Genomic DNA, 19363 nt, shown 5'->3' with positions numbered 1-19363 from the left:
ACGGGTTGCAATCTTATCATGCATAAGTTATGGATGAGGTATTTTGGCCAAGGTAGGGTCAATATTGTGCTCTTAATTTTGCTATAAAAGGTAATCAAATGGGAAATATCTATATATCCTCGTACCAAGGAAGAGAGATGAGAGTTTCAGACGTTTTAAGTAGCCAAGAATGACTTTCCTGCATTCCTAGGAAACAAATCGAGATGGTTTCGATTTGAAAATTGTCGAACATACGCAGGTCATTCTAGCTATGTTGACGAGCTCTTCTATATCATGTTAGGTTTTTTCTTTAATTTATTTCCGTTCGATGTTATCCAGAATGCAAAAATAGATCCGAAACAATGGAGCACGACGGTATGACGATGATCGAAGTTGTATATGATATTTCTGATGATTAAGTCTTTCATTGAGGTAGGTTGGGTGGTCTTCTTGTCATCTATCCTCACTTCCTTCGTCTTCTTGATTTACTTCGATACTTAAACAGAGAACATATATGGAAATCAAGAGGAATTTAATCGATGAAGCGCTGCTTTGGGCCATAACGAATAGGCCCTTTCAGAGTATTGCTCTTCTTCTTGAGGCAAATTCTCTCTTAATTTTGTTACGTGCATTTCCATGTCTTTCTAAGCACGATTAAGAAACGAACTTTTAAGCAATAGGTGTTTTTACTTCGAGATCCGAGTTAGAATTGTAGATTTTCTGAATCAGCCAGCAACTAACCACCCAACAACCATAGTTTTTGTCCAAAACATTCACTTCCTAACATGAAGCACAATCCCACCGAGGGGATCATTAAAACAAATCCCACATGAGAAAAATCAACAATAGCCAAATTTTATTGCTACATATGATAGATTCACCACTGGATGGGCTTGGTACCACCGGCTCATCAGTAGAGGCCCGAGGAGGCTGAATTGGGCCTCCAACTGGAATTCCAACATGACCAATAGACTTGGGTACCCGGATATCGACTTTCTGTCCTGCCTGGCAGTGGCCCAGGAATCCGCAGAAGAAGAAGTAGTGGCCGGAGCTCCGTATGAAAAACGAGTCATTTCCGGTGGAGTAGGTGGCGATCGGAGCAGTAGCGTCGCACGAGTGGAAGTCCGAGCGGCTCACTTGCAGCACATTGTGATACTGTGGGTCGAATTTGAAAACTACACACAGATTTATGTTTTTAAATCGCATCACAAAGTGCATATGAATAAGATTAAACTTCTTGTAATCAAAACCACGGGCATATAACATATTGGACAATGGCGGATTGAAATTAGAACACATACATCAGAAGAAAGTGAGCATGCATGATTATAACTAATCCCAAGCTGGTTTTGTTTCAATAATGCGGGCATATGTGCAGGGACGGAGAACATTGTGGGCAAAGCTGGGCATAAGCCTAGCAGATATTTTTTATATTTTAGGCTTAGGTATGTATGTTTAAAGTCCAATTTATTTAGAGATATTTATTAAATGTGTAGAACCATTATCTCACAAAAACAAGAAAAGAATGGATTGAATTTTAAAGTCCAATTAATGTTTAAAGCCCAATTTAAATGAGTAAATTAAATATGTAGATTTAAAGTCCAATTCAAAAGGTTATCATGTGTTGTAAAATCATTATTGAAAAAAAAAGACCAGCCGACTACCGAAGAAGAATGGCGCACGCACGAGAAAGCTTCGGAAAAAAATTGAAAAAACAAAATTTCTTCTAGATCTGCATTTCAAATTTATTTATATCAATTATATAGTTATGATTTGTAAATATTATGTTAACATGATGATTGTTGTTTCAACTTTTGCAGTAGTTGGGCTTTTTCTATCGGGACGGCTCGGTTTTGGTGTCATCGAAAGACCTCCCGCTGCAGCTTTGTTGTATGAAGATTTTTGCTAAGTTGATATATAAATGGAGTTATATTAGAGCTTGATCTTGTTTTAATTAGTTTTACATTACATAATTTAAAATTTTGATATTTATCAAGAGTGAAGGTGTTGGAAATAACAGGTGTATGCATATTGTGTTAATCGTCATTCAATGTGCTAAAGTTGTGTTTAGATTGAATCATTTGAAAACGAGATCCCAAATCCATTTTGGTTGTATGGGTGCTTTGAGATGAGATTTCTAATTTATCCCCGCTCAATTTATGCTTTTGCATAAACATTACGCCTAATATTGGCATCATACGAAATCCAAGTTTCAAACCATTTCCTCAAATCAAATTCTTCTACCTATATTAAATCCTTCGTTTAAATGCAGCTTAAGAGTTGTTGCTTATTCTCCAATGTGAATGTTGCGGCTTTCTTGAAATTTTACCTCATATTATACATGCTTTATTTATCAATTGGCATCCCTTTTAATTTTTTCTTCGGCTTTGTGTCCGTAGGCTCTTTCAAATGGCAAACCTGCTACTGTTTTGGAGTTCTAAGCAGATTGGTGTGAGGTATGTAGAGAACTAACCCTAGAAGTATACAAAGTGGAACAACGGTACAAGTAAATGATCTTTATACTCTTAATCTGGCCTAATGCATGAATGTTTTAGCCCTCCTGTGGATATTTTATGGATGTAGGCATTTAACTATACTTGTGCTATGCTAAATTTGTCGCTCGCTATATCTGAACATGTTTTTAAGATTTCTAATATTTAGGGTTGAAAATGTGTAAACATTGAAACTAGAATCTATTTTTTATTTGTTCAAAGAAGAAAAATCTGTGAAGTTAAATCAACAGATCAAGAATTTACTCAGGTAGAGAAATCAACTTACGAAGAGTATCATTAACTTGGAACGTCTTGGAAGAAGCCCATTTGCCGTAATCAACATTGCCGGCGACAGACCATCCTGCAGATTCACCCACCCGGTACACAGTAGCGCCCATTGTGAATCCCGAGAAAGCCATGAAAATCAAGAGGAACCCTTCATTTTTCGCCAGGCCCATGACTGCACAGCGGCGAAATTCTGGGGAGACGAAGGAATCTGCGGGGGTTTACAGCTAGCTCGCGAGGTGAGTAAAAGCAGTTGAATGCAGAAAGAAGAAGAAGATCCTGTTATATAACTGAATTTGCAGGGGGTTGGTAGCTTTGTTTGGTGAAAAAAGCCAAAGAATGAACGTACTTAATCACAAATGTTTCGTGAATAGGGTTGGTAGCCATTTGAAATATTCCGGCGTTTCTTTGCATGTCTATTATTTGGGATAAAGGCCAAAATAAATATGCAATTAATCACGTATATTTTATGCATCCATGACTTCTAATTTATATATATATATATATATATATATACACGAATTTGTTACCCTGCACACCTGTATCATGAGCACCGCCTACGTGGCGGTGCATGATTGGTCAGTCTTTTTGTTGGAGGAGTCGATATACTAAAAAAATTGTTTTTATTAAAAAGTCTAATGTTTGCGAGTATTTGTAAATACTACCATTTTTTATTGCAAAAGATGTTTTAAAAAATGCTTTTTTAGAAGCTAGAATTTTTGGTTTTCGGAATTCTGCTTATACTTTTATTTAAAAAAAATACTTAATTCAAAGTCTACATTATTATAACTTTAACTCACGTTTTATGACATAATTTTCTTTAGGGGATTATTTAGATGGAAAATTTTTTTTAACTGGCTATTGTCTACTTTCTTTTTTGATTTTGGAGAATTCTCACATCCGCATTGATCAAATCATAATCTTCACCTCGATTCTCGTTTTTGTGAGTTCGTGCAATCCCTAAACCTTCAGGGATTCACATCCACCATCCGTTTTCATTTTCGTTTCACAAATATTAACGAGTTATTCAACTTATTATTATATTATTATTATTGATGATAATATTAATATCAGTATTAATACTAATAATAATATTATTGTTAATATTATCTCCGCCCCTATTATTATTAATATTATCTCCGCCCTTTTCAGAAATTTAAATCCATCCCTCCGAGAGAGATTTTTCTTCTTATGCTCAAATTTTGTTCATATGCTTTACCTCACTTAGTCATTTCGTCGAACGGGTTTTTTTCACCACCATGTCGATGGTATTGTCGCCTGCATCTCACATACGCTCCATATGCTACTCTTCTATCCCAGGTCGGTGAGAAATCTCTGTTCTTGTTGTGTTTTTGGTCTCTGCGTGCGTTTCATACTTTAGCCTTCTCTGCGGATTCTATCCAAAATTTGGGAGCATGGGTTCTTGGAGTGCGTCTTATAGCTACGTAAATTTTCAGGTGGGGGCAAGAGGGTTTTCTGGGAAGCCTTTGGTTGTTAAACAGTCACGGAACAAGTTGGCGAGTTGGGTCGAAATATTTGTCTGGAAGCTGTGTATTATTCTGTGGGATGGTATCACCAAATGAGAATGCTTCTTGTTGTTAATTATTTATTTTTTTGTTCGTTTTGGGTTTGATGATTTGTAGATGTGGGGTGCTGAAGTGCGCGACTATTGAAGAAATAGAGGCGGAGAAATCTATGATTGAGAAGGATGTTGTAAGAAAATGGCTATAAGCTGTTTCATTAATAGTTTTGGATCTTTCGTTCGGACTTGGGAATTATTGTAACAAGCTATGAGTTAAATTTTATGCTCTGGTTTTCAGAAAGAAAGAATGGAAAAAACTATTGAAAATGTGAGGTTCAGTTTCAGTTCCATAAGAACGGGCAGAGCCAGCCCAGCAATGCTAGATAAAGTGGAGGTACTTTTTTTTCTCTCATGAGGTTATTTGCTCAGCATATCTGATTTGTGTTATTGTATTTTGTTGATGCTGTATACGCCGTGTTTATCTTTATGCAGAAATATGGAGTTTGGGGTTGTCTTTTGGTACTTTATTTTGTATGAACTGAGTTCTTTAATGTCTTTGGTGTCTTATTTTGCCACAGCATGAGCATAATCTTATGCTACTTGTGCTTAGCAGCTTCGCGATCCTATATATTTATCAGTAGTAGTTTTATGAAGTATATGTGGCTTTCTTGTTAATGACGTTTTCTCCAAATTTTGCTGCTGAAAATTTAATAAATATTTGAAATTAGAACAAGTCATAGACTTGAAGCATATGTATAACTGAGAGTTTCCGAGGGCTACGGACATTTGTTGACCTTTTTCCTGCCTTATGCATCAAAGGACGCTTGGTGGAAAAAATGAGACAAGTTGTACTAATAGACGTTATAGACCTTATAGCATGGTTACTTTTCCCTCAATATGATCTTTTCTCGAAGGTTTGGGTTAACTGAATCACCTTTACGTTGTACTGCTCCAAATACCATCATGCCACTTTTTTCCTCCTATTTCTTCAGGCATTGTTTATGTTTCCTTGAAAATAAGTTTATCTAGTGTTTGCAATCTTGTACTTTTGACACCTGTGCAACCTATCTTAAAATAGAAAATTGAATTTCTTGACAGAATATTATTTATCTTATAATCGTTCATCTTTATAGGTCAAGTATTACTTAAGAGTATAGCTCAGATCAGTGCACCGAATTCAAGTTATCTCATGGTACAGCCATATGACAAATCCAGGTATATCTTGGTGCTGTATTTGAGTCCAAATGGCAAGAGTTTTTGCACATTTCTTAATCCGTCTTATTTATTTGTTATCAAGATAATACGCTCTGGACGAGCTATGCGAATAAGCTAAGTAGCTTTGAAATTGTGATATGATTTGTTTCAACTCTTCAATCAGATCCAACAATTTTGATTCAGATTGTTTTCAGTTTGAAGGAAATAGAGAAGGCAATTGTCAGTTCTGATCTTGGATTGACTCCAAATAGACGGAGAAGTTATAAGATTGACACTACCACAGCTGACGGCTGAGAGGAGAAAGGTATCGGGAAGTTTTGCATAACAGTGTATGTATGGCCTTGTTAAACAAACTGCTTTTTCATTTACCCAAGGCCTGTTTGAATGCGCCATATGTAGAATTGAATAGTTGCATAGCTGCTTTTCTGAGAAATTATGAGTTGAGTTGCCTTTTACATTTAAATATGGGTCTTCCTTGATCTGTTCCAGGAACTGTTGGAAGTTGTGGCCAAACAGGCTGAAGAAGGAAAGGTTACTGTCCACATCTCTGTGTATCTCGTGGAAAACATGTTAAATTTTGCTTTAAAGTTAATATTTATGCTTATAGGTTGCTATTAGGAATATACGAAGAGATGCCATCAAATCCTATGAAAAACTTGAAAAGGTCTGAAAATTGTTGTCGCCTCGTTTAATTACCATGTCTATATTCATTCTTACTGAAATCTTGCGGGATAAAAAACTCTCCGAGGACAATGTAAAGGACTTGTCAGGTGATTTGCAGGTACCTAGATTAGTCGATTTTCATCAAGTATCGAGCAACATGGAAATCCTACCTGATGTGATCCTAGTGAAATGGATGAGCAGGGTCGGGTGCTCCACCGGATCGAATCAACAATTTATAGTTTTGAGTGAGGATAATGACTGTGATAGCACCTGCAAACAATGAAAAGAACTCGTGAATGGGCGCCGGAGGGGTGTCCGGCGTAGCCTACTCCGATACTAAAGTCAGCAGGTTGAAGATGAACACAAGCAATATTTGAGAGAAAATATGTATATTGCCTAGGGTTCAAAGATTTCCCCATATATAAATGACATTAATATCTGCTATTTATAGTAAGAAAATGAGGTAGGTACTTCGATTCCAGTGCCACCTACTAAGTATGGCAAGTCGGTTGCCCATACTCTAGCTTATGATGGTTTCTAGGACACTCCAAACCCAAGTTGTTCTGACAGATTAGACGATCTGTATCAATCATACTCGAGTGTGGTTCAATTCTCGAGTTAGCCCGGGTAGTCGATTACCCAGGTATTTGGATGAGAGCTCGGGCTGTGATGACTGCCCGGGAAGATGAGAAAGTGCTCGGGTTCTTGATGGTACCCGGGTCATCGCTGAAATGACCCGGATCCTTATGGGGGTATCACCACTCATCCCTAAAATAGTCGGGCTAGAGCTTGACTCGTTGTCCCGACCAGTCATACTTGTAATTTTGTTGAAATATAACTCAGAGTGAATAAGAGCATCGGGTCTTCAAATATTTCACATATGAAATGGGATACTGGGATCTGATACAACCCGAGTTTTGAGTAAGATGTCGGGGCCTCCTCTCTCCCGGGCTCTGCAATTCTTGTCGTTTAGTATTCTCGATCAGTCCAAGAGGTGTCATAATGATGCGTGCTTTAGCTTTTACACCGCCGAAAATCCTTTCATATTTCGAGGCAATAATGAGCATGTTTCCTCGATATCCGTACACGCCCTTTCACCTGTCTGCGCAATTTCCTAGATTCGTCTTGTTCGTCCGATTTGATTAAGATAAACGGCGGAGATTGATTTCTTCTTTTATATATAGTAACCCACCTATTTTTCAATCATATTAGCAAATTATTATCCGAGAAGTATAATGGCAGGTTCAAGTAGCTCGAAGACTCCTGATATGGCGGAGGAGTTCATGAACGCAGCTTTTGAAAAGCGAAAAGCTGAAATAGAAGATGAAGTCTTCCAAAAGATCCTTCGCTACTGGGAGGAGCTGCAAGGACTGCAGTTTCTCTACGAATGTGGAGAAGCTACCACTGCTCGACTGGTGGCAAAGCTGGAGAAATATCGGGAACGCCTGCACGTTGCCGAGACAGTGAATCTCTTTGAAGATGACTACGTCTACCAGCTGACGCTTCACAAGGAGAGGAAGATTCTGACGAACATCACCGACTCCTATAGTTTCCTCAAGACGTCCACTGGAGAAGTAAAAAAATGGATGACCATGTGGATGGCTTTTGTAGAGGAGGAGTATTTCAATGTAATCCACAAAATTTCTTTAAATAAATAAAATGTTTATCTAGTTTATTTTTGTTTTTTACTTTGCTGCAAGAATTTAATTTCATCAGTTGATATATATATCATGAACTGAACAAAATAACTGACATAAGACTAGCTGACAATAACTGATAAATGATGAACTGAAATGCCAAGACTTAATATCCTCCGAGTTTGAAATAAAGTTCCGGGGCCTCATATCTCCCGGGATTAAAATAGAATGCCGGGGCCTCGTATCTCCCGGGATTAAAATAGAATGCCGGGGTTTCATATCTCCCGGGCTTAGATAAAGTGTCGGGGCCTCATACCTCCCGGGCCTAGAATAAAGTGCAGGGGCCTCATACCTCCCGGGCTTAGAATAAAGTTCCGGGGCCTCATACCTCCCGGGCTTAGAATATAGCACCGTTTTATATTCTCGGGCAATTAATGTGGTGTCATAATGGCGCATGCTTTAGCATTAAACTCTCGCCGAAAATCGTTTCGCATTCCGAGAATCCGATAAGTCTGACACATTGATAATCGTGCACGTCCTTTCATATGCCCGGTACAATTTTCAAGGCTCATCACGATCGTCCACGTGTTCTTAGATCAACGGCTGAGATCTTCCCCCACCGCCTATATATACTAGGCCTCCTATTTTAAAAAAAAACACTTTCAAATTCACAAACTCGGCGAAGCTCTTGCAAAATTTTTTCTCGAAGTCTCCTCTGCGCAAACTCCCTCTTCTCCGGTGAACTTCCGTCGCTGCCACCACCCATCTCTCTTTAAAATCGCAAGTTTTTTCTCCCAACCATGTCTAATTCTACTTCCTCTACTTCTGGAGCCAATGCGCGAGGCTCTCCCAGTGATGAGTCCACCGCGCTGCGCTCAAACTCCTCCTCATCTCCCCCTCGCCGTCGCCTCCTTTCCCAGACTTCTCAAAAATCAAAAACTTTCCAAACCAAACCCTCCTCTTCGGGCACCTCCTGTAACGCCCCAGATTCGACGACTGTCCTCACTGTATCAAGACGGATCTTTCCAGCGTGCTTATGTCCTCACTCACACGCATCCTGGGAAACTTCCCAGGAGGTCACCCATCCCAAAATTGCGTCAAGTCAAGCACGCTTAACTTTGGAGTTCTTATGTGATGAGCTACCGAAAAGAAGATGCCCCTTCGTGATATGAGTAGTACAAATCAAATCTTTTAAGCCCTCTTCAACTGTACAGTCCATTACATTGAACAGTCTCGGAAACCCTCTCATTCCCGTGTGGGTCGGTTCATTCATGTTCCCTCCACCTAGAAGCCTGCCAGGAGCCGCTCATTGTTCGTGCAACTGATGGCACCGGCGATCACCCCCTGCCCTCTTCGGCCCCGGGCCTCACATGCCGACCAACTTCCACTTGGTTCGTCCCCGAACCACACCGTACTAAGAGAGGTCGGCTCTGATACCAACTGTAACGCCCCAGATTCGGCGACTGTCCTCACTGTATCAAGACGGGTCTTTCCAGCGTGCTTATGTCCTCACTCAAACGCATCCTGGGAAACTTCCCAGGAGGTCACCCATCCCAAAATTGCCCCAAATCTTTTAAGCCCTCTTCAACTGTATAGTCCATTACATTGAACAGTCTCGGAATCCCTCTCATTCCCGTGTGGGTCGGTTCATTCATGTTCCCTCCACCTAGAAGCCTGCCAGGAGCCGCTCATTGTCTGTGCAACTGATGGCACCGGCGATCACCCCCCGCCCTCTTCGGCCCCGGGCCTCACATGCCCACCAGCTTCCGCTTGGTTCGTCCCCGAACCACACCGTACTAAGAGAGGTCGGCTCTGATACCCAACTTTAACGCCCCAGATTCGACGACTGTCCTCACTGTATCAAGACGAGTCTTTTCAGCGTGCTTATGTCCTCACTCACACGCACCCTGGGAAACTTCCCAGGAGATCACCCATCTCAAAATTGCCCCAAGTCAAGCATGCTTAACTTTGGAGTTCTTATGTGATGAGCTACCGAAAAGAAGATGCACCTTCGTGATATGACTAGTACAAATCAAATCTTTTAAGCCCTCTTCAACTGTACAGTCCATTACATTGAACAGTCTCGGAATCCCTCTCATTCCCGTGTGGGTCGGTTCATTCATGTTCCCTCCACCTAGAAGCCTGCCAGGAGCCGCTCATTGTCCGTGCAACTGATGGCACCGGCGATCATCCCCCCGCCCTCTTCGGCCCCGGGCCTCACACCTCCCGTGTCTCTAAAAAGGACAAGGGTAAGGGCAAAGCCCGGGCTTCTGGCCACCCTTCTACGAAGACCCCGGGAGTTCCTTGGTTCTTCTCAATGAGCAGCTCTCTGCGCTCGGGGGCGGACGAGGAACTCAGAACTCTGGGGTTTATTCCTTCGTCCTATTCTATCATAATCCCCGGGGCCTCTGATAGGGCAAACAGCCCTCCCCATGGTTATACCACCTTTTTCCGGGACCAAGTCAGAAATGGTCTTCGTTTTCCCCTCCCTCTTTTTTATATTCAGGTCGCCAAGTTTTTTGGTGTGCCTGTCAACCAATTCCACCCCAATTCCTTTCGTATCATGGCTTCGGCTTATATTCTCTTTAAAATGAATAATCTTCTTATCAACCCCCTTGTTCTTCACTATTATTTTTCTTGCCGGCTTGGGGATAATGCATTTTTCTTGATCGCCCGGCAAAATGCCCGATTCCTTGATGACATCTCTTCCTCACAGAAAGGGTAGAAAGGAAGATATTTCTTTATTCAACTCCCCGGTCCTCTCCCTTGTCTGACCGGGTTTCTCCCTTCTCTCCCCACGCAACCCGCCCTTCCCCAGGCTTATAAATTTGAGGAACCTTTCCTCGCAAGTCAAACCCTGGTGGAGGGCCACAAATATTCATCCTCCGTTCTCATCTCCAACGAGAATCTGGTGGCTTATGGGTTGAGTGCCCGGGCAGAGAACCATTTGGACAGGGTGATCGACGAGGCTGCTGGCTCGGGTGCTCAACCTGGTACATATCCTTTTATACCCGTCTTTTAATATTTCTTATGCGAATTTGCAATTTGTACTGACGTTTCTTTTCCCTATTTATTTAGATAACTCGAGAATGCAGGAGGCTTTTGCCAAGAAATGGGCGTCCGAGAAGGCGGCCAAAGAAAAGAAGCTGGCAGCCAGAAAAGCTGCTTTGGAGAAGAAACAGGCCGAGGAGGCGGCCCAACGAGCACAACGGGCTCGGGCCGAGGCCCATCGGGAGGAGGAGGCCACCCATGATGAATCCCGGGAGGATTCTGAAGATCATGCCCTCTGACCCAGAGGAAGCGAAAGGCTATCACAAGCCCGGAGCATATTTTGGCCGAGGACAGCCGGGAGATATGAGGCCCCGACACTTTATTTCAAACTCGGGGGATATTAAGTCCTGGCATTTCAGTTCGTCATTTATCAGTTATTGTCAGCTAGTCTTATGTCAGTTATTTTGTTCAGTTAATGATATATATATCAACTGATAAAATTAAATTCTTGCAGCAAAGTAAAAAACAAAGATAAACTAGATAAGCATTTTATTTATTTAAAGAAATTTTTGTGGATTACATTGAAATACTCCTCCTCTACAAAAGCCATCCATATGGTCATCCATTTTTTTACTTCTCCAGTGGACGTCTTGAGGAAACTATCGGAGTCGGTGATGTTCGTCAGAATCTTCCTCTCCTTGTGAAGCATCAGCTGGTAGACGTAGTCATCTTCAAAGAGATTCACGGTCTCTGCAACGTGCAGGCGTTCCCGATATTTCTCCAGCTTTGCCACCAGTCGAGCAGTGGTAGCTTCTCCACATTCGTAGAGAAACTGCAGTCCTTGCAGCTCCTCCCAGTAGCGAAGGATCTTTTGGAAGACTTCATCTTCTATTTCAGCTTTTCGCTTTTCAAAAGCTGCGTTCATGAACTCCTCCGCCATATCAGGAGTCTTCGAGCTACTTGAACCTGCCATTATACTTCTCGGATAATAATTTGCTAATATGATTGAAAAATAGGTGGGTTACTATATATAAAAGAAGAAATCAATCTCCGCCGTTTAAACAAGACGAATCTAGGAAATTGCGCAGACAGGTGAAAGGGCGTGTACGGATATCGAGGAAACATGCTCATTATTGCCTCGAAATATGAAAGGATTTTCGGCGGTGTAAATGCTAAAGCACGCGTCATTATGTCACCTCTTGGACTGATCGAGAATATTAAACGACAAGAATTGGAGAGCCCGGGAGAGAGGAGGCCCCGGCATCTTACTCAAAACCCGGGTTGTATCAGATCCCGGTATCCCATTTCATATGTGAAATATTCGAAGACCCGATGCTCTTATTCACTCTGAGTTATATTTCAACAAAATTACAAGTATGACTTGTTGGGACAATGAGTCAAGCTCTAGCCCGACTATTTTAGGGATGGGTGGTGATACCCCCATAAGGATCCGAGTCATTTCAGCGATGACCCGGGTACCATCAATAACCCGGGCACTTTCTCCTCTTCCCGGGCAGTCATCACAGCCCGGGCTCTCATCCAAATACCTGGGTGATCGACTACCCGGGCTACCTCGAGAATTGAATCACCCTCGAGTATGATTGATACAGGTCGTCTAATCTGTCATAACAACTTGGGCTTGGAGTGTCCTAGAAGCCATCAAAAGCTAGAGTATGGGCAACCGACTTGCCATACTTAGTAGATGGCACTGGAATCGAGGTACCTACGTCATTTTCTTACTATAAATAGCAGATATTAATGTCATTTATATATGGGGAAATCTTTGAACCCTAGGCAATATACATATTTTCTCTCAAATATTGCTTGTGTTCATCTTCAACCTGCTGACTTTAGCATCAGAGTGGCTACGCCGGACACCCCTCCGGCGCCCATTCACGATTTCTTTTCATTGTTTGCAGGTGCTATCACAGCCATTATCCTCACTCAAAATTCCCAAACACTATAAATTGTTGATTCGATCCGGTGGAGCACCCGACCCTGCTCATCCATTTCACTAGGATCACATCATTGGCGCCGTCTGTGGGAAACTTGAGTTCAAGACGTTGATATGGCTCGTACAAGAAGAACCAACCAAGATAATTCTCGCGTCCAGGATGATGGAGGGCAGACTTCAAGACAAGTCGGTGATAATAACACTGGACCAAATCTCATTACTTTAACCCCGAAGGAGTTACAAAAGATTGTATCCGATGCCATAAAGGAAGCTATGGCCAGGAAAGAAGTCTCTCATCATGTTACACCACCCGGGGATAGACAGGAGCAGGAGATGAGATGGGAGGAGAAGACGAGGAATCCAGCGCCGGGTCCAAATCTCCTACCGTGGCAGAAGAGTTGTTGGAGTTGAGACAGAAGATGAAGGTGCTGGAAGGACAGTTAGAGAATCAGGGCACTTCCCGGGCAGTCCCTAGGGGATGCCCGTTTGCTGAGATCATTGTCCGGGAACCTCTTCTCGGGAACTTTAAATCAGCCAAAATAAAGGATTATAATGGCAACGCAGACCCAGAGGAACATTTGGCCAGATTCGAGAACATGGCCATGCTACACTGTTACACTGATAGAATCAAGTGTAAGGTGTTCCTGACAACATTGGTGGATTCGGCTCAAAGGTGGTTCGAAAGTTTGGCCCCTCAAAGTATTAGTTCTTTCAGAGACTTCCAAAAGGTATTCTCACACCATTTCAGTAGCAGCAAAAAGTACAAGAAGACTGCTTTTAGTCTTTTCGAAGTCAAGTAGAGCCCGGAGGAGAGTCTGGGGGCTTATATTCGAAGATTCAACAGAGTGGCTCTGGACGTTCCAACCTGTGCCACTGAAACAAAAACTACCGCATTCACCCAGGGCCTGAGAGAGGGTGAGTTTTTCAAATCATTGACTAAGAAGGTGCCCGGGGATTTTGAGGACTTATTGTCCCGGGCAGAGAAGTATATTAACATAGAAGAGACTCAGAAGCAGAAGAGGGAGGCTGTTAAGAAGGAGAGAGGAGATCGGGTGTCTAAGCCCGAGGAGAGGCGGGAGAAAAGGGGTAATCCAGGGCATTTTTCTCAGCACGTGCCTCTGAAGATTGCCCGGGAAAGGGAAGTACAAGAATGCAGTAGAGACCTGGCCCCGGACCATCAATTATCCTTGCCAGAAAAGAGAGGATTTTGCACTTTCCACAAAAAGTGTTACCATAACACTGAAGATTGCAAAACATTAAAGGGAAATTATGTCTCATCTTCCATCCCCGGACCCAGTCACAACAACAGAGAGCCGAGATTGCCACCTTGGACATCTCGGCAGCCAGGGTCCAGCGCCCGGGGAGGAGGTATGAGGAATAGTTCGAGAGGAGATCCCAGGAGAAGAAGAGAGCCCGAGCTTGAGAGAAAAAAGAATTCACCCCCTGCTACGGGGTTGATAAAAATGATATCAGGAGGCTCTACTGACGGAGACTCCAACCGGGCGAGGAAGTCGAGGAGTAGGAGGGAGTGTATGGAGGTAGAAGGAATGAGGAGGAGCGAGGCGGTCATCAGTTTTGGCCCCGAGGATTTAAAGAGAGTGAATCTACCCCACAATGATGCCTTGGTGATCCAAGCCCGGGTGGCAAATTATGACATTCTGAGAGTCTTTATTGACTCGGGCAGCTCTGTAAATGTAATTTTTAAAGATGCCTTCGTGCAGATGGATTTGCAGGGCTATCACTTGGAAACTGCCCTCTTTGGCTTTGCTGGCCATGTGGTCTACCCGGAAGGGGAGATTGTCTTACCACTAACCCTGGGCTCCCAGGATCTCAAGAAAACGGCGATGACTTCTTTCACTGCGGTGGACTCCCCATCATCTTATAACATCATTCTAGGGAGGCCGGCCATGAATAAGCTGAGGGCTGTGGCATCCACCTACCACCAAAAGATAAAGTTTCCTGTGGGAGCCAGGGTGGGAGAAGTCCGGGGAGATCAGCCATCTTCTCGGAAATGCTATGTGGAAGCGGTCCGGGCGGATCAGAGCAAATCCAAGAGGGAAGGGAAGAAAGCCAGAGTGGATGTTAGCAGGAGGAAGAGTGGTGGAGAAAGGGGAAGTGCATTTTGTAACAGAAGAAGAGCAGGAGATAGTAGAAGTCGGACCAGGCCAACAAATCCGGGTGGCTCGGGATCTCAGTACATCCACCCCGGTTAGTTTAATTAACTGTTTAAAAGCTAATATCCATGTGTTTGCCTGGTCCCAACAGGAGTGACAGGGATTTCTCATCAATGTTCAGTTGGTAGATTTGGGCACCAATACCACATTCGAGAGTCATGTAGGGAATTGAATTTCCCGAATGTGGCCGGCCTTTAGGAGTTCTTTCACCTGCTCATCAATGACTGTCTTTTTCAGAACCAAAGTGTCTCTTCTTTTGCTTTACCGGGTGAGATCTCGGGAGAATGTTCAGTTGGTGCTCCGATATTAAGGGAGAAATCCCTGTCACTCCTGTTGGGACCAGGCAAACACATGGATATTAGCTTTTAAACAGTTAATTAAACTAACCGGGGTGGATGTACTGAGATCCCGAGCCACCCGGATTTGTTGGCCTGGTCCGACTTCTACTATCTCCTGCTCTTCTTCTGTTACAAAATGCACTTCCCCTTTCTCCACCACTCTTCCTCTTGCTAACATCCACTCTGGCTTTCTTCCCTTCCCTCTTGGATTTGCTCTGATCCGCCCGGACCGCTTCCACATAGCATTTCCGAGAAGATGGCTGATCTCCCCGGACTTCTCCCACCCTGGCTCCCACAGGAAACTTTATCTTTTGGTGGTAGGTGGATGCTACAGCCCTCAGCTTATTCATGGCCTGCCTCCCTAGAATGATGTTATAAGATGATGGGGAGTCCACCGCAGTGAAAGAAGTCATCGCCGTTTTCTTGAGATCCTGGGAGCCCAGGGTTAGTGGTAAGACAATCTCCCCTTCCGGGTAGACCACATGGCCAGCAAAGCCAAAGAGGGCAGTTTCCAAGTGATAGCCCTGCAAATCCATCTGCACGAAGGCATCTTTAAAAATTACATTTACAGAGCTGCCCGAGTCAATAAAGACTCTCAGAATGTCATAATTTGCCACCCGGGCTTGGATCACCAAGGCATCATTGTGGGGTAGATTCACTCTCTTTAAATCCTCGGGGCCAAAACTGATGATCGCCTCGCTCCTCCTCATTCCTTCTACCTCCATACACTCCCTCCTACTCCTCGACTTCCTCGCCCGGTTGGAGTCTCCGTCAGTAGAGCCTCATGATATCATTTTTATCAACCCCGTAGCAGGGGGTGAATTCTTTTTTCTCTCAAGCTCGGGCTCTCTTCTTCTCTCGGGATTTCCTCTCGAACTATTCCTCATACCTCCTCCCCGGGCGCTGGACCCTGGCTGCCGAGATGTCCAAGGTGGCAATCTCGGCTCTCTGTTGTTGTGACTGGGTCCGGGGATGGAAGATGGGACATAATTTCCCTTTAATGTTTTGCAATCTTCAGTGTTATGGTAACACTTTTTGTGGAAAGTGCAAAATCCTCTCTTTTCTTGCAAGGATAATTGATGGTCCGGGGCCAGGTCTCTACTGCATTCTTGTACTTCCCTTTCCCGGGCAATCTTCAGAGGCACGTGCTGAGAAAAATGCCCTGGATTACCCCTCTTCTCCCGCCTCTCCTCGGGCTTAGACACCCGATCTCCTCTCTCCTTCTTAACAGCCTCACTCTTCTGCTTCTGAGTCTCTTCTATGTTAATATACTTCTCTGCCCGGGACAATAAGTCCTCAAAATCCCCGGGCACCTTCTTAGTCAATGATTTGAAAAACTCACCCTCTCTCAGGCCTTGGGTGAATGCGGTAGTTTTTGTTTCAGTGGCACAAGTTGGAACGTCCAGAGCCACTCTGTTGAATCTTCGAATATAAGCCCCCAGACTCTCCTCCGGGCTCTACTTGACTTCGAAAAGACTAAAAGCAGTCTTCTTGTACTTTTTGCTGCTACTGAAATGGTGTGAGAATACCTTTTGGAAGTCTCTGAAAAAACTAATACTTTGGGGGGCCAAACCTTCGAACCACCTTTGAGCCGAATCCACCAATGTTGTCAGGAAAACCTTACACTTGATTCTATCAGTGTAACAGTGTAGCATGGCCATGTTCTCGAATCTGGCCAAATGTTCCTCTGGGTCTGTGTTGCCATTATAATCCTTTATTTTGGCTGATTTAAAGTTCCCGAGAAGAGGTTCCCGGACAATGATCTCAGCAAACGGGCATCCCCTAGGGACTGCCCGGGAAGTGCCCTTATTCTCTAACTGTCCTTCCAGCACCTTCATCTTCTGTCTCAACTCCAACAACTCTTCTGCCACGGTAGGAGATTTGGACCCGGCGCTGGATTCCTCGTCTTCTCCTCCCATCTCATCCTCCCTCTGCTCCTGCTCCTGCTCATGCCCTTGTCTATCCCTGGGTGGTGTAACATGATGAGAGACTTCTTTCCTGGCCATAGCTTGTTTTATGGCATAGGATACAATCTTTTGTAACTCCTCCGGGGTTAAAGTAATGAGATTTGGTCAAGTGTTATTAACACCGACTTGTCTTGAAGTCTGCCCTCCATCATCCTGGGCGCGAGAATTATCTTGGTTGGTTCTTCTTGTACGAGCCATATCAACGTCTTGAACTCAAGTTTCCCACAGACGGCGCCAATGATGTGATCATAGTGAAATGGATGAGCAGGGTCGGGTGCTCCATCGGATCGAATCAACAATTTATAGTGTTTGGGAATTTTGAGTGAGGATAATGGCTGTGATAGCACCTGCAAACAATTAAAAGAACTCGTGAATGGGCGCCGGAGGGGTGTCCGGCGTAGCCACTCCGATGCTAAAGTCAGCAGGTTGAAGATGAACACAAGCAATATTTGAGAGAAAATATGTATATTGTCTCGGGTTCAAAGATTTCCCCATATATAAATGACATTAATACCTGCTATTTATAGTAAGAAAATGAGGTAGGTACCTCGATTTCAGTACCACCTACTAAGTATGGCAAGTCGGTTGCCCATACTCTAGCTTCTGATGGCTTCTAGGACACTCCAAGCCCAAGTTGTTCTGACAGATTAGACGATCTGTATCAATCATGCTCGAGTGTGGTTCAATTCTCGAGTTAGCCCGGGTAGTCGATTACCCAGGTATTTGGATGAGAGCTCGGGCTGTGATGACTGCCCGGGAAGATGAGAAAGTGCTCGGGTTCTTGATGGTACCCGGGTCATCGCTGAAATGACCCGGATCCTTATGGGGGTATCACTACCCATTTCATGTTCATTACCTTGAACTAGGAATTGTTATATGGTTTATAATTCAATATCACTGCACATCAGTAAGATTTGTCTGACCATCTTTTCTCTTCACAATCAAAATCCAATTACTCCTAATAAAAATTGGATTCTTGAATCTCGGTATGCAGAAGAAAGTGATAGACGGGTACATGAAGAAGATTGATTCGATCTACAAACAAAAGGAGAAGGTACTCATCTCATATCACAGACTCATTGAAGCTTCTTCCTCTTTTTGAACAACTTATAGCGGAAACACTTAAAATTTGACCTCCGCCCATTGCGTCCCTTTTTCTCACGTCTTTCAGTAGTTGCTGACAATATAACAAGTTTTGGTCTCTACATTTGGTCATCTTTATTTTCGGTCATGCCCATGTTCTTGATCATACAAATCATGAAGCCCAGAAGAATCATTGGGCAACGGTGTACAATTGTAAATCCTCAGGCATTATTCTCATGTTTGAAGGGAGATTTAGTGGTATTGTCTTTTGTCTATGTAATCTGTATACGGCCTAACCCCTTTGATTTTTATTACGTGCGTACTGAATGTAACTGATTAATTATCATGTGGAGCCTTCTTTTAACCAAGGATTGATACAAGCGATTTCCAGTTTCAACTCATTATATGACATGAACGATGTGTTCAGCATCACAAACAATTAAGAAAACGAAAAGTAATGTATTTAATTTTAAATTCACAATTTTTTTTCCCGATTTAGTGAATTTGACTTTTTGGAAGAAAAAAATTAGTGTAAGATGAATTTATACTTTTTAAAAATAAGATCAATTTAACTAAAAAAAACATTGTCATACTTATGAATTTAATGTAAGTTGATTTTATCAAACTGAGCTTACATTAGAATTGGATATGTTATGCCAGAATTGTCATAGTTTGTGCTAATAATATAATGTTGTCAGTATCATTTATTTGTTTTCTTACGTTTAACTAGTTAATACATATGATTTTAGATCTACCACGACGATACGCTTCATAATTTATACTCGATTTCCCAAGTTTATTAACCAAATTCAAATTAAAGATCACACACAGGAATTGCAATATATTATATCGGAATTATTATATTTTGTGTCAATGATATGTTGCCATCCCACTCAAAATTTACACTCACATCACCAAGTTATGTACCTAATGTAAAAGATATTATACTGATATAACGATATACTATGTCGGAATTGTCATATTTTGTGTCGACTTCAGATTCACAATTAAATAGCCAATGTAAAATGGAGTTGTAACCTTGGTGCAGTCTCCTTTGGTTGGT

At 42.7% G+C, this 19363-nt stretch overlaps 1 long non-coding RNA gene and 1 pseudogene across 1 annotated transcript; one reads left to right on the top strand and one right to left on the bottom strand.

Moving 5' to 3' along the window:
• The first annotated feature begins 3887 nt into the window (after nucleotides 1-3887).
• Nucleotides 3888-18611, top strand: LOC142523025 (ribosome-recycling factor, chloroplastic-like; annotated as a pseudogene).
• Nucleotides 5979-18207, bottom strand: LOC142523035 (uncharacterized). Its single transcript, XR_012814575.1, has 2 exons — nucleotides 18056-18207; nucleotides 5979-6326 (listed from the first exon to the last, which is right to left on the bottom strand). It is a non-coding gene; the product is annotated as an uncharacterized LOC142523035 (long non-coding RNA).
• Nucleotides 18612-19363: the final 752 nt, after the last annotated feature.

Source organism: Primulina tabacum, chromosome 2 (assembly GCF_025594145.1).
Source record: "Primulina tabacum isolate GXHZ01 chromosome 2, ASM2559414v2, whole genome shotgun sequence".
Classification (NCBI taxonomy): Eukaryota; Viridiplantae; Streptophyta; class Magnoliopsida; order Lamiales; family Gesneriaceae; genus Primulina; species Primulina tabacum.
The sequence above is the reverse complement of the archived record's forward strand: the minus strand, read 5'-3'. Positions and strand labels throughout refer to the sequence as shown.